This window comes from Tursiops truncatus, chromosome 21, assembly GCF_011762595.2.
Source record: "Tursiops truncatus isolate mTurTru1 chromosome 21, mTurTru1.mat.Y, whole genome shotgun sequence".
NCBI classification, from domain to species: domain Eukaryota; kingdom Metazoa; phylum Chordata; class Mammalia; order Artiodactyla; family Delphinidae; genus Tursiops; species Tursiops truncatus.
The window spans coordinates 5,362,714-5,387,134 of NC_047054.1; the positions used below are offsets into that span (position 1 = coordinate 5,362,714).

The following is a 24,421-nucleotide window of genomic DNA, read 5'->3' on the forward strand; positions in this document are numbered from 1 at the left end:
TAACATGTAAATTAAACAACTCATTACACATTAAACCAATGATCACCATTAAATTATATTTAATTATATAATTAAATTATATAATGTAAAACAACATTAAAGCTATAAGGACTATTTTAGCCACTGAATATGAAGATAAACTTTGAGCCACACATCTTAAATTAACTCTGAAAAATAATCAGATCATGAAACAGGCAAGCTGACACTCAGGAGACTCTCAATCCTGTTTGCCCTGCTTGTCGCCTGTATTAACAGAAGACAGGAGAATGAGGAGAGGCGCAAACAAGCCACAGACAGCGGAGAAAGCAAAGAAGCGAAAGCAGAGAAAGATGGAAGGCACTTGGGGAGGCAGGAGCGCAAGTCACACATTCTATCTCCCCAGTTCCCATCCTTCAGATGTTTAAGTTTCAACATCAGAGTTAAAATCCCTCAATGATTTTTAACTAAGCCAATAATTTCACTATTAATCAACATTAAAAATATAACAACATAACCAAAAAGAATATGCCTAAGCAGATAGTATTCAGCAGAGACAATGCCCACCCCCAGCTAGGTATTCCGCAATGTACCCAGAACATCGAAAGAGAGAACGCAGCTTGTTCTTTGGTGCCACAGCGATTAAGTCACTCTTCTAACTGTTTAAATTTTTGTCTGTTGATACATCTGGAAAGAGCTGATAAAAGCTCAAATGAAGGCCAAACCAGCCTTTCCTGATGGAATATTTCACATGGAGAATACGCAGATTGAATGTCAACAAAGAGCAAGTACGTTGAGGTTGCATCTCCCATTGCTTTCTAGGTCTATGCTTCCAGGACCACTGCTTTGGATGGGAACTTGGCCTTCAACTAGAGTAGGACGCTACCCACGTGGGCAATGGCTTGGCTTGGTTATGGCCTCACATGGCCATATCCTGTTATCAGCTGAATTAAGTGGGAGAAAATTCCCACTTTCTCAATCAAATATATTTGAAGAATACCAATATGCCCCAAAGTTCACAAAACTAGTATTGAACATATTTTCACTATGGGAGTCCAGCTATCACCCTTCTGTGGACACACCGTCACCTGGGGAGTTATTCAGACCCACCGAATCAGGATCTCCTCAGCAGAGTCAGGGATTTGGTATTTTCAGCAAGTACGCCGGTGATTTTGAGGCGGACTATTGAAAGTATGCTTTTATGAAAGCAATGTGAATCCCATGGGTTCTTTTTTTTCTTCTTGACCAGTAGAAGATTTTTCTCTTTACTTCACAAAATCACTGTGGTTTGCTCTTTGAACAAAAGACCACTTATATTGATAGATTAATATTGCATAATTTTTAGCAACTGTGATTCTTATAGTTTCTGATACATTTACTCTAAGAGTTCAAAGTTTCAAGATCTAGAATCTTCCATTTAAAACTCTAAAAGTATATTCTTTTAACTAAAAATGAAATAAGATTTTAATAAAGATACAAAATATTTTATCCAGGGTCCACTACGGACTCCTCCAAGACAATGCTCTTTCATTTTCCTCCTTACTAGAAACCTTGCTATACTCCAGTCACCAAGAACAACAGGCAGTCACCTGTTCTCAACATCTTATTTTATTCCTTTGTATCTCTGTTTCTGTTTCTACCTCTGACAGAAGTTTCCTTTCTCCTCAAACCCATCTGCCTAGCAAACGTCAACACATCTTTTGAGACACAGATCAAACGTCACCTCTCCTGTGAATCCTTTAATGAGCTCCCACCCCCATCCCTCCACTGCACTCTGTACACATCACAGAACTGCATCTATCTGTTTACATGTCTCCCTCTACCAACCAAGCAGTAAGCCCTTTGAGAGAGGATGATTTCTTATTCATTTTATAGTCCAATGTCCAGCCCAGAGTAGAGAGTGAAAAAGTGTTTCTAGATTAAACCTGTAAGTGATTCTAATCACCTGGTCATTTTGAAGTCCGGAGCAAAGCAAATGTGGTTTTAAGGTAATAGTTTGAAGTGCTATGGTAAAATACTAAATATTTCAGTTGTGAAAACATCAAGGTCCTCTTTTGGCCTCAACATCTTTTTTGTAAACTGATCCTTGTTTCCTCAACGACTCCTAATCAAAAAGATATGTATTTGAGGGAAGTAAAAATATGTGTGTGCAATGGTAGAGGTGTAGAAGCAGCATCTATAAATCTCCTTCCTAATTTTACTAATCTGAGATTCTTTGAGATGCTTTATTTCGTTTTCTTTCACGTATAAATAACAACGTTGTACGGACCTGTTGCTATTTGGGGATGAGAAAATCTGTCACATAAAATTCATCATCTCCCAGTCAGTTATAGGAGCCTTCAGAATTCTTCAGGGTTTCTTAGAACCAGAAATGTGTCAGAAATGAGAAGAGAGGTCTCTCAGGGCAGGTGTAGACCCCTAAGTGACCAGTCCAGCAGAGCACATTCTATATCATATATTCTCAAGATATTTGCCGAAATAAACCTACAAGACTTAACAAAGTGAAGAGGTATTTGTTATAGATTAGTATAAAGGAAAAATATTCTGCAGAATTTTACATTGCAAAGAACCATATCAGTAGAAAATGTAAGAGCTGTTTGTTGTAAGCCATTATTTTTGGTTTGTTTTATTTTAAATATGGAGGAGGAGGGAAAGTGGCAGGAGAGTTAGAGACAGTAATTCAGGATGGAAAAATCAGTGATGTATCTTACTGAGCTCCGAGTTCTCATGTGATGAGTGAAGGACCTTAATCAGGTCATGATTTACTGCTTCACTACTGTTATTTTATTCTGTAGCTAAGATCTTATGGAAAAGCCCTCATGAACTTTTTGGCCAACCCAATATATATGAATTCTTAATCTGTTAGCAATATAGTATAGGTTTCACTACCTGGTAAGTAATTTGACCTCTATGGAGAATTATTTACCTAGGGTAATGTTACAATGATTAATAAAATACTTAGAAGTATTTTTTCCAAGCTTGTTAAATAATCTGTACTGTGAAATAGATACCCTCATCACTAAATGTCTTCCCCAGGTTAGTTCCATTATTCCTTAATTTTTAAAGTAAAAATATAAATATCTGTCAGCAAGTACGAAAAGCAGCAAATCAATCAAATTAGATTAAAGCAAAATAGCCCCAAAGAACTTTATAATCAAAACTGAAAGGGATCCCATTTTTTATCCCAGATAAATTATATGCAGGGACATGAGCTCCAAGAATGCGTTCCTAAGAAAAGACAGAAGAGCTAAACTTTGAAACAGAGCATATAGTACAAAATAACACAAAATTATCAGTGATCTTGTGATATCCAGAGTTGAAAAGAATGCATATCTTTTAATGAACCTGGCCTTCCTATTTATCTGACAGCAAATAGCTCAGATTCAAAATCAGCCTGCAGCTCCTCATTCCAAGGAGTGTCTGACAACTCAAAAGGCTGACGGTTTCCAAGTGCACTGCATTATAATGGTTCTTTTCAGCCTGATTTAGGGCAAATTTTCCCATGTAAATTTAAATTTCTGCTCTTCATCCTGATCTCATTTTCAGAGAGCAATTGTCTTTGAGCAGGAATTAATATATCCATTTTTTAAAAGACATTCACTGTATTATATGCTTGAAAGTTGCTGAGAGTATATCTTAAACGTTCTTACCACAAAAAAAAAAAAACTGTAATTATCTGAGCTGATGGATGTTTTAACTAATCTTATTGTGGTAACCATGCAGCAATAGATAAGTGTATCAAATCATCACACTGTACACCTGAAACTTAGACAATATTATACGTCAATTATCTCTCACTAAAGCTGAGGGGGGAAAGACATTCACACATGGTATAATGTAACCTTCCATAGAAATTAATCATTAGGTTTGCCATATCTCTCTGACAGCGATCTCATGTGGTACAATTTTGAACCAATTTCCAAGAGAACTTGGATTAAAGGAGAATGTGGATCAGAGCCAATGTGCTGAGGTGCTGGAAACACCAGACCATGTAAGTTACTGCAAAGCCCTTGATAAAAACAAAGATTCATCACTTACTAAAATAAAGACCTTTCATTTAGGAAGCTATGCCTTTAATTTAGAGATGAATAGGACATGTTCAGATATGAAGGACATTTCAAGGTAACTGATTTTCTGAAAATAAGCATGAATTTTTAAAAAAATGTATTGAGCAATAACTTTCAATGGGCAATGTACTAGGATTAGGGGTACACCAAAATTAGTAAAACAAAGGTTCTCTCAAATTTTCTTCATCTCAAGCATTTCAAAATACAGCACATTTTATAAATTCAACACATATCTATGACATGTCACTTTAGTGTTTAAAAATGTTTAAATACACTTTACTGAGGTATAAATTCTATACAACAAAATTCACATATTATAACTGTGCAGGCTGATGACTTTTAACAAGTAACCATATAATTACTACTCCGTTCAAGATACAGAAGATTTCCGTCATCAGCAGGGGTTCCCTCATGCCCCTTTGCAATCAGTTTACTCAACCTCCCGTCCCAGGCAACCACTACCCTGATTTGTCTGTATAGATTAGTTTTGCCTATTCTAGAATATTATATAAATGGAATCATAGATTATGTATCCTTTTTTTCTGTCCCTTTTGTTCATCATAATATTTTTGAGAGGCAAGAATGAATATATTTCAGAAGTTTTAAAACATCCAGTATCTACAATGTATTAACCAAAAAGTCCAGTACTTTCTCTAAAAAATCAGAAGATATTCAAAGAAACAAGAAATTTTGATCCATAGTAACTGATAACTGATAGAACCAGGTAACTGATAGAACCAAATTTGAGATGGCTCAGTTGTTGCATTTAAGCAGAAAAAGAGCTTAAGGCAACTTTATATAATTCTCTTAAAAAGGTAAATTTAGTCTTAAGGAGTGAAAGGGTAGGGAATCTCAGCAGAAAAAAATGGAAACTATAAAAAAAGAATCGTTTGGAAATGCTGGGATGGAAAAGGACAAAAACGGAAATTTAAAAATTTACTCATGGGCTTAAAAAACAGTCAGTAAATTTGATAACTTAGAAAATATTTGATTTCAGCAACAGAAAAATAAAACAGTGAAGAAAAATAAACAAAATCCTCAGGTATGTATGGAAAAATATATACTAGTCTAATTTATGTTTAATTGGCGCCCTAGAAGTTGAAGAGAATGAAATTGGGAAGGAAAACTATATTTGAAAAAATAATATACAAGAACTTTTCAAATTTGAGAAAAAAACACCAACTTAAAAATACAAGAGACTCAGTAAATTACAAATAGTATAAATATCAGAGAACCCTACCTAGGCACTTCATAGTCATGTTGCCGAAAGTAAGGAAAAAGAGAAATCTTGAGGGCAGTCACAGAAAAGAGAAACTGTGTACAAGAGAACAGGGATAATAAAGATTGCTGATTTTGCATCAGAAACAATGTGAGCTAGAAGATAATGAAATAGCACACTTAAAGTAGCAAAGACAAAATAAGACTGTCAGTCAAAATTTCATATCTAATGAAAATATTCTTCAAAGTAAGGATGAGATCAAACCACTTTCAGGTAGACAAAAAAAAAAAAAAAGAAGAGATAAAAATAAAATTAAAACAACAAAAACAGAAAACTTTAAGGTTTCCCGTAGAGTTCTTATAACACCTTTTCGATCACTAATATTAATAGAGTACCTAAATAAGAATATGATACTTTAACAGTTTTTAAAAGCCCTTTTCCCTTACATTGTGTTCTTATTAGAGATATTAATTTCTTCCAAGGTTTTGAATACCCAACATAAAAAGTGCTGCAAGGGTTATGAAGAGGAACAGATAAAAACTGTTCTTTTATGGAATTTATAGGCAGATAAAAATTTCCTTAAAGTACCATGATACAATGTAGGAAGCAACAGGGACACTGAGACACCAGATAAAATACTAGAAGTAGATGGAAAGAAGAGGGAATACTTCAGAGTGGGGGTATGCAAGAGAATCTTTAAGAAGCTGACATTTGAGACAGGTTCTGAGCTGGCGGTATTTGTTTATGGATAAATGGGTAGATAATGGCTATGTACACACTAAAGAGAGAAGAATTAACAAAAACAACAAGATTGGAAAACTATGAGTGTCTACAAAAAACAATGAGCACCTCCATTTGTTTGGAGCTTAACAAATGGAAAATTTTAAAGTAGGCAAAAGGTAAGTCTTGGATCATGAATACTAAGAAGGGACTTGTATTTTAGTCTTTGGATAGTAGGACTCATTGAAGATTATTTAGGTGAAAACGTTTTGATATGAATGTATGTAAATGTGTTATGAATGAATACATGCCTTCTAATGATCAGGAATATCACCTAATGTATCATGAAAGTTCAGTACATTTTATGGCTGCTTAATCTTAGAAGAGTCTAAACATAATGTATTTGCGCAGCAAAATGTAATTATCAATTCTGACTTAAAATTTTAGTCAAAGGAAATTTCAGCTCACTGAAACCAAAATTAAAATTCAAAGGGAAAAGCTATAAACAAAATAGGTTTACTCATTTGTAAACTTAACCACTGTTCTGACAGGTGAAAAAAATTAGATAAATTATTATTTCTTTTCCAGGGATCAAACTCAAGAGTTGATGACCATATGTGTGCACAGTGGTTTTCCGTCAAAGGAAAGGCACAGTGGTTAAAAGAGGAAAGCTGGCCTCCAAGCTGGTCTCTGCCTTTAACAAATGTCTCTCAGTATGTATAAAAAAAAGGAGTTGGACTAGATATTTCCTGAGGTTCCTTGCAGCTCTAAAATTCTGTACTCTAGAAAAGTATTTGCTAATGTCTTGGTAAAAGTTTCTAAGTCCTTTTCCTTACTACTCAAAAGTGATAGGGTTTAGGAAGAATCTCTTGCCATCCTAACACGGTTGATATTCTCTTTTTAAAATCCATTTGTATTTAACAAATTTTTATTGAGCACCAATTCTGTGTAAAGCACTACACTGGACACTTGAAATGTACTGTTGAGTAAGACAGACAAGAAGTTTGATAGCCCCTATCAAAATACAAGGGAGTCATTGAAGTAGCTATGGCAAACGTCAGATCATAAACCTCTCCTCTGAAGGACAGGCTGACTGGGAATACAGACAACAGAATCTCCGGGCTTATGGACCCGTTTAGTACTTTCCAGCCTTCTTGGAATGATGCATCTGTGATGGGTCAGCTCTATACAATGCTGCTCTTCCTGGAAATTTAAGAGAATCAACCATAGACTTCAAATACATGCTGTTTCCAAGAATGCTTATCTACTCTACTAGTAGAAAGGAGAAGAAATTAGAAAGGAAGCATTCTAATGACTGAGCTTCTGAATTTTTTAACTTACATTCAGGTTTAAAACAATAGGAGTTTTCATAATTAACTGCCTCTTTACCAGCCACATTCTTCCACTTTTACCCACACCCTCCACTGACAAACAGAACAATAGTGAGCTATTTATATGCCAGAGAAGCAACGTCTAAAAATGTTAAACACAACCAATTCTATATGAAGAAAGGCATTAGTAAACTTACAGGCCATAGAAGAAATAGAAATAAACAAGTAAATCATTTCTTCACAATAAAATATAACCAATACTTAAAAATGAGAATACCCAGTTTCGACAAGGACGCAATAAAAGGGACTCCATTATATATGCTATGGAAATATAATTTGATACAAGACTTTGGAAGGCAATTTCATGATCCTTATCAAGAAACAAAAATATTCATACCTTTGACTCAGTAATTCTGCTGAGATCTGATTTTTTATTGTGTAAAAAATATATATATATAAAACATGAGATCTACCCTCTTAACAAATTATTAGGTGTAGAGTGCAGTATTGCGTAGTACAGCACATCTCTAGAGATTTCTCACCTTGCGTGACTGAAGCTTTACACCCACTGAGCAGCAACACTTTATTTTCCCCTCCCCCAGCCTCTGGCCACCACCATTCTACTTTCTGCTTTGATGAGTATGAAGAAACATCACACAGGTGGAATCACAGAGCATTTGTTCTATGACTGGCTTATTTCACTGAGCACAATGTCTTTGAGGTCCATCCATGTTGTAGCATGTGACAGGATTTGTTTTTTTTTTATGATGGAATAATATTCTATTGTACTTATATAATACATGTTATTTATTCATTTGTCAATGGACATTTAAGTTATATCTATCTCTTGGCTATTGTGAATAATGCTGTAAGGAACATGGAAATGCAAATATCTCTTCAATACCTGGATTGTAATCCTCTGGATAAATACCTAGAAGTGAGATTGCTGGATCATAGGGTAGTTCTATTTTTAATTTTTTGAGGAATTTTCATAATGTTTTCTACAGCAGCTGCACCATTTTACATTCCAACCAAGAGTGTATAGAGGTTCCAATTTCTCCACATCTTTGCCAAAACTTATTTTCTGTTTTTTTAAATTATTCACTTATTTATAATGACCATCCTAATAGGTGTGAGGTGATACCTCATTGTGGTTTTGATTTGCACTTACTTGATGCTTATTGAGGTTGAGATTTTCATTCACCATTTGTATGTCTTCTTTGGAGAAAAGTCTATTCAAGTTATTTATCCATTTTTATTTTTGTTTCTGTTTTTTGTTATTTAGTTGAAGAAGTTCCTTATATATTTTAGATATTAACCCTTTATGAGATATATGGTTCACAAACATTTTCTCCCATTCTATAGGTTGCCTATTCACTCTGCTGCTTGCTTCCCTTACTGGACAGAAGTTTTTTAGTTTGATGCTATCCCACCTGTCTATTTTTGCTTTTGCCACCTGTGCTTTTGGTGTCATATCCAAGATCATTGTCAAGATTAATGTTAAGAAGTTTTTCCCCTATATTTTTTCTAGGAGTTTTACAGTTTCTGTCTTAAACTTAAGTCTTTACTCCATTTTTCTTTATTTTTTTTATATCTCTGGTATAAGGATCGAATTTCATTCTTTTGCATGTGACTATCCAGTTTTCCCAACACCATTTGTTGAAGAGACTATCCTTGCTGTATTGTGTATTCCTGGCAACCCTGTCAATGATCAGTTGACTGTATATATAGGTTTATTGGACTTTCCATTCTATTCCATTGGTCTATACGCCTATCTTTATGCCAGGACCATAATGTTTTGATTACTTTAGCTTTGTAATATGCTTTGAAATCAGAAGCATGAGAATTCCTGCTTTGTTCTTCTTTCTCAAGATTGTTTTGGCTATTCAGGGTCTTCTGTGGTTCCAGATGAATTTTAGGATTATATTTTCTATTTCTGTAAAAAACACCATTGGAGTTTTGATAGGGACTACATTGAATCTATAGATAGCTTTGGGTAGTAGGGACATTTTAACAATATTAAGTCTTCCAATCCATGAACATGGGATGCCTTTCTATTTATTTGTAACTTCTTTCATTGCTTTCTTTAATATCTTATACTTTTCAGTGTATAAATCATTTGCCTCCTTGGTTAAGTTTATTCCTAAGTATTTTATTCTTTTTGATGCTACTGTAAATGGGATTATTTTATTAATTCCCTTTTCAGATTGTTGTTAGTGTATAGAAATGCAACTGATTTTTGTATGATTTTATATCTTGCAACTTAATGAATTTCTAACAATTTTTTGTGGAATCTTTAGGGTTTTCTACATGTAAGATTATGTCATATGCAAACTGACAATTGTACTTCTTCCTTTCCAATTTGGATGTCTTTTATTTCTTTGTCTTGCATGATGCTCTGGCTAGGATTTCTAGTACTATGATGAACAGAAGTGGTGAGAATGAGCATCTTTAGTTCATTCCTGACCTTACCGGAAAAGCTTTCAGTTTTTCACCATTAAGCATGTTAACTGTGGACTTCCCATATATGGTCTTTATTATAAGGAAATGTCATGTTATTTCTAGTTTGTTCAGTGTTTTTAATCACATAGGGTGTTGAATTTTGTAAATGCTTCTTCTACATCTATTGAGATGATCATGTGATTTTTACCCTCTGTGGTAAATATCACATGGATTGATTTTCATATGTTAAACCATCCTTGCATCCCAGGGACAAATCCCACTTGGTCATGGTATCTGACCCTTTTAATGTCCTGTGAATTTGATTAGATTCACTAGTGTGCTGGTGAAGATTTTTGCATCTATATTTATCAGGGATACTGGCCTGTAGTTTTCTTTTCTCGTAATGGCTTTTTCTGGCTTTGGTATCATGATAATTCTTGCCTCATAAAATACATTTGGAAGTGTTCCTCACTCCTCAATTTTTTTGGAAGAGTTTAAGAAGGACTGTCATAAATTCTTTAAAAGCTTGGTGGAATTCACGGTGAAGCCGCTGGTCCTGAGCTTTTCTTTTTTGGGAGGTTTTTGATTACTGATTCAGTCTCCTTACTAGTTATATTTCTGTTCAGATATCCTATTTCTTCATCATTCAGTCTCAGAAAATTATATATTTCCAGGAATTTATTCATTTCTCCTAGATTATTTAATTGGTTGGCATATAATTGTTCATAGTAGTCTCATAATTCTTCGTATTTGTGTGGTAACAGTTGTTATGTCTCCTCTTTCATTTCAAAAAAGTCCTTTTTTTCTTTTCTTGGTTAGTCAATTTTGTTTACCTTTTAAAAGTTTTGACAACCTTAAAAGGTTTGTCAGTTTTATCTTTTTTAAAAAATCAACTTTTAGTTCTATTTATTTTTTTCCCATTTTTTTCTACTCTATATTTCATTTATTTCTGCTCTAATCTTTATCATTTCCTTCCCTTGGCTAAGTTTGGGTTTAGTTTGCTCTTCTTTTTTTAGTTCCTTAATGTGTAGAGTTAGGTTGTTGTTTGAGACACTTCTTCTTTTTTACAATGTAGGTGTATAGTGCTATAAACTTTCGTTTCAGTACTGCTTCTGTTGCATCCCATTTTTGGTATGTTGTGTTTTCGTTTGTTTGTCTCAAGATATATTCTAATTTCCCTTTTCAATTCTTCTTTGAGCCACTGGTTGTTCAAGAGTGTGGTATAATTTCCACATATTTGTGACTTTTCAAGTTTTCCTTTTCTGTTAATTTTTAGATTCATTCCACTGTGGTTAGAGAAGATACTTGATATGATTGCAACCTTAAATTTGTTAGTACTTGTTTTGTGATCTAACATGTGCCCCATCCTGAAGAAAGTTGTAAGTGCACTTGAGAAAAAAATGTGTTATTCTGCTGCTGTTGGGTGGAAATGTTTTATATATGGCTTAAATGATATAGTTCAAAGCTCTATCTTTTTTCTCTATCATTCAGGCAGATTCCCTCGTAACAATGAGCAACGCTGCCTACAAGGTTAGCAGCCTGAGTGAAAGCCCAACCAAGAAGTCCTGGAAAAATCTCTGATTATGCCGGCCCACGTCATATGCCTTTCTCTGAACCAATCACACTTTCCAGGAGAATGAGGTAGTGTTCTGAAGACCATGCCCATGCATCTCACTGCATGGCTGACACTGATTTCAATAAGGTAATGAAATGAATTTCCCATAGGAACTGGGTTTCTGTTCCTATGAAATGGGAAGACCTGTAGGCTGAAAATACAGTCAATTTTCTGTCTATCTTAACCATGAAGAAAAATTTTATGACACAAAACTGTTTAGAGCATCGTTATTTATAATGACTAAAACCTTAAGACACACTAAAATACACATTAATAAGAGAATGGTTAATAAATGATGATATATTCATATGACCATTAAATTTTATATACAGTTTTATTAATGTGGGAAATGTGTTAAATGTCAAATGACAAAATAAGGACATAACTCTACAAGACTCTGTCTAGCAGATCATAGCTATACAAAACATTGTAAAATACATAGGAAGACATCTAAAATGTTACAGTACAAAGAGTAGCTAGCTGTATCTGGATGGTAAAAAAAATTTTTTTCTCTCTTTTTTTGTATTTTCTTGTTTTACTATAATGAATATGGATTTTATATTTAGAAAATAATATTTTACTTAAAAGAGAGACAAAGAAGAATTTCTTATGTTTACTAGCATTTATGTTTGAAGGCAGGTTTTACAATTAGGACACTGGAATCACAGGAGGAATTATAGGGTGTAATAAATGTTTAAAAGCAGGGGCTTAAACAGACAAATTGTGCTTCAGCCTAGTGAATGGAGTTTTCATTTATTTTGAAAATAAAAAGACCGTATTAGCAGGCATTCGGGGACTTGGAGTGGTTCTGCTACATGACACTGAGGTGCCTTTCTTAATTTCTCTATAAGTGGTGCAGGGCATATTGGCACCTCGTTGAAGAAGCTGAGCTGTATTCACTGTGAAACAGCCGATAGTCAAGTTTTAATAGAGGCAGAAAAGGATGCTTTTGTTCATTAACTCCACAGGGCTCACATTTGGCCTGGAACTTCAATAAAACCAAGAAATAAATGAGACTGCGAAATAAAACTGCATGAACACTGGAAAGGTATCTGTTGATTATGTGGTACTAAATAAAGCAGCATTTCTTTTAACTGTACCTGATTCTAAGCAAAGTTAGAATTGATGGTTCTCAGGGTGTGAGAGACTGACAGTAATTCCATGAAACACCTTCCATCTGGAATCTTGCTGCTACTGTTCTTGCCATTTTAATTAAAAAATCTTATATTGATTTGTTTACTTACTATAACTAGCAATTATATCTCAGATTTAATTTTTAACACCTTAATTATGCTACTGTGAACATACTGCCTCCCACTTTCCCTTTGTTCTTCACAGGCAAGCTAGCACGGCATGCTGCCAGGAACAGGCCATGGGTGTCCTCCCTCAGAACCATCGAAGGAGCAAAGAGGCAAATAGTGATCAAAACATAAACTAACCTGGCGAAGGAGCAGAATTCACAATGATAAAATCCTAACGTAGGATGTTCATTAGAGTTACAACTTCATTTACGTTAGTGTTTTCTAATCATCTTCCGTGTTCATGCTCGCTGGTACAGCTCTGTCCAAAGAACTGGATATGGTCCCTGCTCTGGAGGAGCTTACAGCGTTCTTGCAGAAACGAACATACAAGCCACTGTGATGAGGTTAAAAATGGGGAGGACCATAAGAGGGAAATCTGCTAATAGAGCAGAAAGGAAAGGAATGTTAGCTCATATCTGGAGGGTGAACAGCACAGAGAATTTCAGGCTAGGGCTGCAGGATTTTTTTTTTTTTTTTGCAAAGAAGTCATAGGCTTATGAAAGTGCACTCAGGAACAGTGGAGTTCAGTGTGACTGCAGCCTAAAGTGTGTGCTGAGAAAAGTAAGTTGTAAGCACATTACTGAGAGCCTGGATGCTGTGCTAGGGACTGGACATTATCCTGTGGACCACGGGGAGCCACTGCAGCATTAAAGCAGCAGAGGGTGGCATGAATAGGTCTGGGCTTCAGCAAAAGAAAGCTTGTGAGTGTATGAATGATGGATTTAAAGGGTGAAAAACTATAAACAAGGAGGCCAGTCAGATGCAATAATCCACATGAGAAAAGAAAAGGAAATAAACAAAGGCAGTGGCAGTGGAAATATGAAAAGGGCACACAATCGAAAGACAGTCCAGAGTTAGAACCCACGCATTAAGAGTAGTGAAATATATATGGCCTGATTTCTCTGTGTCCATCACTGTATTAAGGGTTCCACACACTTTTGTCTCATTAAATCTTCCTAACAGTCCCATGAGGCATGTTCTGTTTCTTATGCCTGTTTTACAGATTCAGGAACTGAAGACTAGAGAAGTTAAGGAGCTTGCTCAAGATCACATAGCTAGGAAACGGGAGAGGTGGGACTGAACCCAGGTCTAACTGATTCTGGAGCATGACAAATCCCTACGATAAATACCCTCCCACCTGCCTAGGTAAGCATGGGAAATGAGGAAGATGCGGAAATGAGAGATGACCATGTCTGTTTATGGCCTACGTGACTTGAAAAATGTGAATTCCATTGACTGGGGTAAAGAACATATGAGGGAAAGCAGGTTTCTGGAAAAAAATTATGTAAATAAATAAACATACATATGTACACACACACACACACACACACACACACATATAGTGTTGAACACATTTACCTTGAATATTGAAAATACATGGAAGTTTAACTTAAGGCTAATGTGCTCTGAGTCACTCTCACGGAGATTGTTGGAGAAACCACGGCAAAGAGTGTGTTGCCACGGCAGAGCACACGGTTAGAAGACACCAGAGCTCGGGGCAGATGTCTGTGGCATTACTTCCTTTAAGGAAGGCACAAAGCGCGAGGACTCTGAGAAGGAGGAAGGGAAGGAGCTTTCGGAGATGTGGCCAAAGACGCTGGAGAATTCAGGGTTAAGAAAGCCAAGGCAGAAGAAGGTTCTGAACAAGAGATACTGAAAAATAAAACACACCATTTCCAGAAGCATAGTCTCAACTATCAAAGAGAGATCACGCTGCAAGAGAACTGAGGAAGGTCTGTTGGGTCCAGCATTCGGGGGATCACTGTTGACACTGAAGGAGGATGGTTCAGGGGGAAAAGGCATCTGACACCAGATCACTATGATGCGCAGCGGGAAGGGTCTGCGAGGAAGAGGGTGGCCTCTTCTGGCAGAATGGATTCCTTCCTGGTGAATGTGGCCACCTCTTCCTCAAATCCCATAGCGGAGGGATTAGAGCGTCACAAAGCAACAGGTACGCTTTTACAAGAACACCCAACATGTTCCAAGGGTAAGACGCGGGCTTTTTTCTCCTTTAGCCTCTGCTCTAAGCCTAAGAGAGACCCTCAATCTTTTTGTTCCAAGAGAAAGCGTCCTCCTCAGTCCTGACGTTTTCTGCCTCTGGAGGACGCTCAATCACTGTAACCCGCTCCTAGCTGGTTTCTGCCCCTTTACTAACTCTGACCACCTCAGTGAGGTACTTACGCAGTCAGTAATTTGGGAAGGTAAACCGGACACGCTCAGCTCTCTTCCATTTATCTCTTTGGGAACCAGCCTCAGGGCAGAAAGAACACAATCACAGCTGCTTTTTTTCCAGGCAGGTCTCCTATCTTTCTGGGGGCCCTGCAGTTTCGAGGGATAGCCTGAAAGACACCAACATTTGGTGTATTGGCCGCAAACATTGCGAAATGAGGTGAAAGCGCAAAGCTGAGTAGAAAAAGAAAATAAATGCATAGAAAGACTTTTAATTGGGGCTAAAACATGTGGTTTGGAGCCTTCACCATAAGTTTTACAGCAAATACTTTGCTTGTAGCGACTTATATCGGACCAAGTTTCAGCTGCTGTGTGGCGTGGGCCGGCACCTGTAAGACTTAGGGCACATGGTATTTCAATCTGGATCTATGGACGCAGATTACGGCCTGCTTCTCTCCAGGATGGCATCTTTCCATGGAGGTAAGTCTAGAAGGGCCCTGACAAAGATGCTTGAGGTAGTGAAAGCCCTCGGCAGGCACAGGCAGCTCAGGGCTAGAGCTGTTGCTTCTTGACCTAGAAGTACACTCTCATGTGATATGCCGACAGCGAAAACCCTAACAGAGGCCTGTGGCTGCAGAGGTCTTAGGGCTCAAGGGCAGCTGAGGCAAGAGTTAAGTTTAGAGAGAACTGGAGTTTTTCTATACATCTGTAGACCTGATACAGCTGCTTTCGAGCTACAGGGCAGCTGAGTCTCGTGTGCTGGGGAGTCTTTCTGAGGTTCTATCTTTAAATTGTTGTCACCAGGCTCTGATAAGCAGCAAGGGACCAAGGATCAACTGCCCCCAATCATGTTCTCTATTCACAGCCGAGGAAAGGACTGTGGATTTATGAGGCTTGTCCACAGGTTCAAATGGAAACGACTCAAAGAAATACAGGACAGCTTTCAAAGCGATATAGTTATTGTAGCGGGGGCTTTCACTGGCTTCACAGTGTTACGAGGGAATCTGCCTGAGAAGCTTAAGGAATTCACAAGCAGAGGAAGGACAGTGTCTTGAGGAGCACAAGACAGAGGTCTTGAGTCTCATCGGAGCCGAAGGGGCACAGGCTTCAGAAGCATCCACAGTAGTTTCATTTTAGAAAAATGTTGCAAATGCTTTTCTGGTTGAAATAAATATGGGCACAAGAAGAAAAACATCACTAAAAAGCAAACTTCTTAGGCTTAGGCCATTCCAGAACAAAAGGCAGAGGCATTAGCCACATGGCACAGGATTAAAAATGTCTTTCTGCAAGATATATGGCAGCTATATGAGCAGACAGAGCTCACTGTCTATACAGACCAAAGTGCCAAGAACACGGAGCTCAACGAGGAAATGGAGGTTAAGAAGCTACGCACGGGCAGATTTCTCCTCCAGAAATGGTAGGTACGGTGTATAAACCGCTTTGCTGGAGACTGACCCCTGTTAAATTTAAATTAACAAGTCAGAGTTTCTAGTGAACACCTATCAACCAACCACTGGCGTCTTGGTGAGGATAAAAATTGAGAGTTTTTTTCCATCACCTTTTTTGCGGGGAGCCAGTCTTCCAGCCTCCTCGTAATTTAACCCTGTGTAACACTCTCTGCTGAGGGTATTACTGGACTTAGTGACTCATTTCTGAGAAACACAATAAGACAGAAGACACAGCGTATGACTCAGAAGTTAGACCATAAACAAAAGTGCTATGTCACTGTCTCGCTTTCTCTCTCGCTCAGATCACTGGCTCCAAGGGAAGCCGACTGCCATGTTCTGAGGGCACTCAAGCAGCCTACGGAGAGGCTCAAGTTGTAAGAAATTGGGGTGTCTGGCCAGCGGCTGGTGAGAAGTGGTAGGTTGCCTATTACCATGTGAGTGAGTCTGGAAATGAGTCTTCAGTGTTTGGAAGTGATGACTACAGCCCTGGCGACAGCTGGACTCACCCTCATGGGAGACTCTGGGCCAAAACCAACCAGAAAACTTCCCCCTGGATTCCCAAACCACGGAAACTGTGAGATAATACATGCTTGTTGTTTTAAGTTGCTAAGTTTGGGGGTGATTTGTCACACAGCAATAGATAAATTAATACTCCGCCTTACGTTTAGAAATAACTGAGTTTTAACCACAGTTTTGGCTAACGTGTAATGAGTTCAAAGGAATTTTACCTGAGAAAACTGTTCTAAGGCCTGAGGATTGTCTGTCTTTCTTAAAGTTGGTTTATACAGAGGCAGTGTGGTTATAATCTCATGTCCTGTTACTCTTCGGACACTAGAAAGACAGATGTATCTGCTACCTTGTGTTAAATTAGTAAAATGTATGAAGTCCTGAAGAAATAACCCCACTCTCACATATTCAGATACATTGAGAAAAACCTCTAATACAGATTGGGCAGAAGAAAAAATTGGGAATTACTTTAATTTCTAACTTTTAACTCGTATTGTCAAGAAAATTAAACTTTAAACATTAACTTCTGAATCAATAGGTGTGGCCTTGAGCTCCCCCTGAGAATTTGAGTGCAGACGAGGACTTCTACTGAAGTTTTCTGCCATTTTATTATTGCAGCACTTATATATTTTATTATGTCTCTTAATATTGTTATTAAATCTCATTGCAGAACCAGGGCTAGGTTACCTCAGAAAGCATGGTTGGACATAATTTGGGATGGGAAACAGAATAGCGAGTACATGTTCCACTTTTTTTTTTTTTTTTTTTTTTTTTTTTGCGTTACGCAGGCCTCTCACTGCTGTGGCCTCTCCCGTTGCGGAGCACAGGCTCCGGACGCGCAGGCTCAGCGGCCATGGCTCACGGGCCCAGCCGCTCCACGGCATGTGGGATCTTCCCGGACCGGGGCACGAACCCGTGTCCCCCGCATCGGCAGACGGACTCTCAACCACTGAGCCACCAGGGAAGCCCCATCAGTTTTTTTTTAAGCAACAGTTTGATGTTCCATATATTTTACTCTTCATCTTATTCCTCAATTTGTTTTGAATCTGACAAGGAAGAAGAGGGTTATATCCCCACCAGGGAAACCAACACTTCTGTCAAAATTCTAGTAAGGGAAATGATTTGGTCTTAAATGTTCAAAGGTAATGATACAAAATGTCCTTTTGATTGTATGTTTTTATCACAGTCAACCTAAATATGATTCAGGTGTCCACAGGATGCCCCTTTGGAATATATATTTTCTTTGTTTATGTAACAACCAATAACATAGGAAATGGTATAATTAATAGTCATATTTATCCTGTGCTCAAAACTGGAGTTTTGGAGCCAGGCACACATGACTTCTAATCCCAGGTCTGGCAAATCACATAACCTCATTGAGGCCATTTTTAAAATTTGTGTCTTCACTTTCATCTGTACAATAAAGAGTAGCACTTACTCTGGAGGGTTAATGCAATGATTAAATGAGATAATATATGCAAAGTCAAGCACAAACACAACACTGATATACAGTGGGCACCCCACATATGGGAGCTGTGGTTATTAGATCATAAATTCTATTTTGTTTTATTCTATAATAATTCACGAAGTACAAAATCTCAAACCAGAGGATTTTTCCATCATAAGGAAATTTTCTGAAACTGTAATCTCCTTAAGATAGTCTTATCATCACAAACAATTTTTCTGTTAAGCTTGCAATTAGTAAATATGTTACTTTAAGCAAATGTTAGGTTATCATCTCTCCTTCTGAACTAAATTCATAATGTGCCATTTTAAGGTAATTCAAGCGTTCTGTCAGCTTTCACCACTTAATTTGTATGACTCTAGGGGCAAACTGAGGTCAAGGAATAAAGGTCCCTATGGATATGGCTGTAAAAAATCTTTTAATACTTTTAGTATTAGATTTGCTTGTAGAATGTCCATGGTACAATTTAATAAATTCTGGTTTTGCTGCCTTAGTAAAAAGTTTCTAATATCATTCCATAAGGAATTTTTTGGATAAATTCCTTTCTTGGTTAAATGATCCCATTAGCTGCACAGTCCACCGTTGCGAGACTCTGTTGTGAAAATGAGACTTTAATAACTTTAAGTGTCTAAAATTGATCTCTTTCCCAGCATATGGATTTACTGCTGCCAAGCTATAAAAGAAGACTTACCTCATATCTTGTGCACAGGGGGAATCTTTTAGGCTCAACTTTGCAAATTGGCTCAGAAATGCTCTGAAGATACTTTCCCTGAGCGCCTGTGTGTGCACTGGCTGATTTTATAGACTTAAATTTTCCCACATTTCCTAGCTTCCAGCTTACTCTCTCTCCCCTCAGATCCCCATCTCCCTTTGTTCTGTGCCCCCAATCCTCCAGCAACTCAAGCCACCCCCCAACTTTTACCTAGTTCCCCAGGACCACACTCAACGTAGGGGAAGAACGGCTTGTAGAAACCATACAAGCAGTTACTTAATGAAACAAGATTGTATTTCTAGCAATATAAGTTCAATATAATGCCACAAAAATGATAATAGTATTTAAACACAGACTCCATTTTATTGGAGTGGCTTACCTGTGCTTATATATATATATATATATATATTTTTTTAATTTCAAAAACCATTGTTACCTGGAATAAAACAATAGTTAAATGTATAGTTTTAGGAGATGAACATTCCCCTCTTAAAGAAGGAAAATCAGACAAAAGATTTCCTCATTAAACATTAAAGAGACTATAGAAAAGGAAACACACCTGAATACTATAGTCTTAACACGTCTTAAACTCTTTTGGTTACTATAACACAGAACAGATTTTATACTTCCCTAGCAAAATAAACAAAATCTTTTCAAACATTGAGAACAACTCATTGCCAGAGATAAGCTTATTCATTGATGGGAACTGGCTATATAATTATATCTACTTCTAAGTTCTTTTCAAAATTTTTTAAAAATATACCTGGTGATTCCAAGTACATCAGAAGGTGGTTTAGAGTGAGTCCTGGGTCCATCCTTGCCTTTCTGCTTAATAACTGTATGATCACAGACAACTTTTCAGTTTCCTCATTACTGAAAGAGAATTAAAAATAGTTTCTACCTCTAGCCTCATCAGGTTGCTGTGAAAATTAAATGAGAAAATGGGTAATGTAATTAGTACAGTACCTGGAATATAGTAAATGCTCAAGAAACGTTAGCTCTTATCATCAGAGAAAGAGAATGTATACTTATTTGTAAGAGTTTATCTAATTTACTCATGTATTGGCTATATTGAAACAGAATTTTTTTCTCATTTTAATTTCCTTTGAACACAGTTGTTCTACAAGCTCAAACACGTACACGGAATTCTTCCTGACATTTCATTACTTTTACATTCCTTAGGCTAACAGCAGGCTTTTAATCTCAGACAGATTTTCACGCCTTGATCATCTTAAAATATTTGCTGAAACTAGTATTCAAAGAAAGTAATGTAGTGACACTAACATGCTTTAGATAGAGGTTTTCATTCCACACAGTATGGAGAAAAAAATTTGATTGGACCATTTTCAACCTAAGGCAAATTTGGAACTATATCCATTTATTTTGGACCTCCCTTAATAGCTTCCTTGATAACAAATTTGTGCTTAACTTTTAAAGTTAATCAGAGCAATAGCATTTTCCTAGTAGTACTTAATTTTTTTTCTACTTTCTTTTTTTTTTTCTGTTCAAGATCTTGGGTCTCACGGGAAAACAAAAACCAAACCAAACCAAAACAAACAAACAAAAATCCAAACAAACAAAAACTTCTTCCATTTCAACCAAGTACTCTTTATTCCCTGTGGACTAGACATCTCATTTTAACTTCCATATTTTTGTTCTCTGTTATCTTCATACTAGAACCATTTAATGTCATAAAAGATGTCCTTTATATGTACTTTCCTTTCAATTGTTAAACAAACCCACCATTCTTGTCACTGTTCTCAGAAGATTCATGCACAAGTCTGTTCTTTCACTTCCGGGGAAACATGAATCATACCATGAAGTACTGTCACTGATATTTTAATCTTGACTATTGGAGAAGTTGATCTTTTCCTCTTAGATTCTCTCCTCCATGGGTTCTTCTTCAATCTTCTAGTTAAATCCCCAATTAATCTGCAGTGGAAAATCATTGCTATTGCTTTATATCTCTAGAGTACGTTATTTAAATCTCTAGTTATGCTCCTAACGCATATGACTTGGTATTATAGTTGGCTTGATTCAAGTTCACCTGCCCATCAGATTATAGTCCCCGTCAGTGTAGGGGCATTGCTAGAATCATTACATTTCTTACAGCCCTTGCACATAATTTGAATATAATAGGCACTTATCAAATGTTAATTGAATTGAATATCATCTCTGAAATGAATATTACTGATTCAGCCACTTATATTTCTTGGTCACATACTACATGCCAACCACTCTGCAGTCTAATTGTGGCCCTATATAGCTAGTGCTCTAACAGTAGTACATTATGTTGCTCTTTCTTGAATCTCATCCTCATTTCACCGAAAAGTATTGTTATCCTTTCTTCTCAAAAAAGGAAAAAGGTGACTGAGAGAGGCTGTGCAAGGCATAGTGGCAAAGTTGAATAATGAACGAACTTGATTTTTATACACACCTCTATTCAAGTGTTCTAGATGACAAATTTGGCAACCTGAACACTTTGTATACATTTGTACTAGTTGTAACATTTTGAAGCCAAAGGGTATCAGGTTATTGGTCACCCAATTTTACCTTTGAGTTTTTCAGGTGTAATATTATTAGAATTTATTTCTTAACGATTTTTGAATAATGTGACTAAGCAAGGAGAGTTTGAGATAAATTTCTTTCACCTTGTATATTGTTTATCCTACTTAAAATAAAAGCATATTAGAAACTTGACCAACTATTGCAAAATCTGGATGCAGGTGAGGAAACTTCCCTTCAAAATGGCAGAAACCAATGTCATAACACAATGGGTGGACATAGCTCCCATAGATAAGCCCCTACTATACAAAATGCTGTGTACTAATTTATCTACAGCTGAAATGTTGGTTTTCCCTCATGAAAATACTGCTTCCAAATTCCACTCTTTCTGAAAAACAATTAACCTGTCAAGTTTAAAGTTTTTCGTTCATAATTTGGACTGTATCCTGCCATTGATATTTATTTTAATCTCCTATTGATTTCTGTGGGAATTCTTCTTGTAGAATTAAGGCAGGATATAGCCTCAAAGGAATTTCTGCAAAGAAGGTTCCCACTTTCATCTCTTTGTGTTGGATTTTTATTAAGTTTAGGTCATGACGTTGCATATTTAAAAATAGGCCTACAGGCTAAAGCTATGATAAAGTCTTCTATTTTTGTATTCAGGCTGAAAGGTCAATGAGAAGTCTCACAGGGAAGAACAGTGTTATAAATTATTTTTAACATGTTTTGGTCCAGTTTCTAAAAAAATCAAAAGGCATTTATATTATTTTAAAATGTCTTTTTCACTTTATATATCCCCAAATGTCTATCTCCCATGAGATTTCTTTTTAAAATACCCATTCAAACCATGTTTAAAACATTTTAAAACACTAGATATAATATTAGACAGTCATTTAACATTATAGTAATGATGATATAGAATTATGGATCTTGGAAATTCTTTGGAATGAGGTTAAGTTTGAAAAAAGGCAAAGTAGAAAATTATATATATAAATATTTATAGGAATGTAAAAATGCACATAAATAAAGATGGGTAGATCACGGAAATTTTAAATTTGTGTTATAATTAGTGGATGTTATAAAATTTCCTAATGTTTTGTATTTCAGGTAGTAACGTTAAAATTCAAATGCAAACAAATAACATAACTTACCTTTTAAATTCATCAGATTCATATGAACTTAAAGTCATGACAAAAACTGAAGTGAATAAGAGCAAGGTTATTAAGAATATGCTGGTATTTCAGTTTTTAAACTAGTGGTCCTTGGATCACTTCTAGAGCACCTAGGGGCACATACTGTCATCTGGTAATCTTTTTTTTTTAATTTTCTGGTGTCATGAAAATCTCTTAGAAGTTATGGAATAACAATAAAATTTGACCAAGGCAATTTCTGATGCTGCTCTGCCCACCTGATAGATAGGGTTATTGTCTGGACCAAATGAGAGAATGTTTATGTAAGTACTTTTAAAAGTACCTGTGAAAGGCAGCATAATAATTTTCATTGTTACTCTGAATACCTTCCAGATTAGATCTCTAATTTGATCTTAGTTACTTAATAAAGAAATGTCATTAAATGAAAAAAATTTTGAAGTTTTATTGTAATGTGGACTCACATTGTTCTCTGTCCCTCAGGAAGACACTGATGCTAAAATGAACTATTATTTTAAAGACACTCGTCTTGGGAAACTCTCCTGCTGAGGAGGAAATGTCCTGGTTCCATTATGAAAACTGCAAATTAACCTCATCACTGTATTTAACTACAGTAGTTCCCCTTTATCCGTGGGGGACACCGTCCAAGACCCCTCAGCAGATGCCTAAAACGGCAGGAGTACCAAACACTATATATGACTCTTCCTATACACACGTAGCTATGATAAAGTTTACTTTATAAGTTAGGCATAGTAAGAGGTTAACAACAATAATAGTAAAATTGAACAATTATAATAATATACTATAATAAAATGTTGTGCATATGGTCTCTCTCTAAAAATATCTTATTGTGTGAACTGAACGCCTCTTCCATCTGAAGTATGCACTTACCACACACACACATTTGAAGTCTGAGGCTTGACAGCAAAACTAGCACGAGTTTCTCTTACCTTCTTCACACTTTCACGGATGGAAGGTTCGTTCTTATCGTAGGTCTCAGCAACCTCAGCATAGGATTTCTTTCCTTCCTTATTAAGTGGAGAACTTTCACCTTTTACTTAAAGGAAGGACTGTCAGGCTTCTCTCAGGCATCTCCGAATTGCCAGCATCACCCCTCTTATTCTGGAAGTCACTGCTCAGGAAGGTAAGGGTCCCTGGAACGCAGGTACCGCGATATTGAGATCGTGGCTCTGATAACCCAAGGGCCAATGAGTGACTAGGGGCGGGGTTCGCTGGGCAAAGGAGTGGTTCCCGCGTGGCCCCGGCAGCTGACCTCGCGAGACTTCATCCCGGTACTCAGAATGGCGCGCGACTTAAAACTTCCCGGCGCGGAAACACCGGGAAGCGAACACTGCGGATACGGAAGGACTGCTGTACCTGAATTGGTGGTAAGAGTGTGAATGAAGTAGAGCTGAGTCGCTCACATCCTTTCTCCATACAGAATTCAGTTTGGGGGGTGTGGTCAGCCGACTGCCTTTGAGCCAAGGTAACACTCTTTCCGGAAGGCTTGTGGACGGTGGGTGCCCAGCAAGGCCGGGGCACAAAGGCCTGTCCCCTTCCGCCCAGCTCGGAGCCTCTACCGCGCAGACCTCGCGCTGGAGCGCCCCGCGGCCTGGCAGACATTGTGTGCGATCTGCCTCTTTTGCATCGAGGCCTGAGCGCTCCAATTGCGCAATCCCGCTTCCTCCTTTTCTCCTTCACAAAAATCCTCTGCAGTCCTGTCTCCACGCCAATGTCTGCTTCCCAGAGAACGCAGCTGACTCCCAGAGTAGCTCAAGAAAGCCAGCAGCAAAGAC

At 37.1% G+C, this 24,421-nt stretch overlaps 2 long non-coding RNA genes across 2 annotated transcripts in view; both read left to right on the forward strand.

Moving 5' to 3' along the window:
• The first annotated feature begins 6,581 nt into the window (after positions 1–6,581).
• On the forward strand, positions 6,582–15,445 carry LOC141277475 (uncharacterized). Its single transcript, XR_012328916.1, has 3 exons — positions 6,582–6,695; positions 11,247–11,457; positions 12,339–15,445. It is a non-coding gene; the product is annotated as an uncharacterized lncRNA (long non-coding RNA).
• Positions 15,446–17,551: 2,106 nt separating this feature from the next.
• LOC141277496 (uncharacterized) overlaps positions 17,552–24,421 on the forward strand; it is a 141,669-nt gene continuing 134,799 nt past the window's right edge. The window contains exon 1 of the long non-coding RNA XR_012328972.1: positions 17,552–24,013. This is a non-coding gene — a long non-coding RNA (uncharacterized lncRNA). The remainder of the gene's footprint in view (positions 24,014–24,421) is intronic.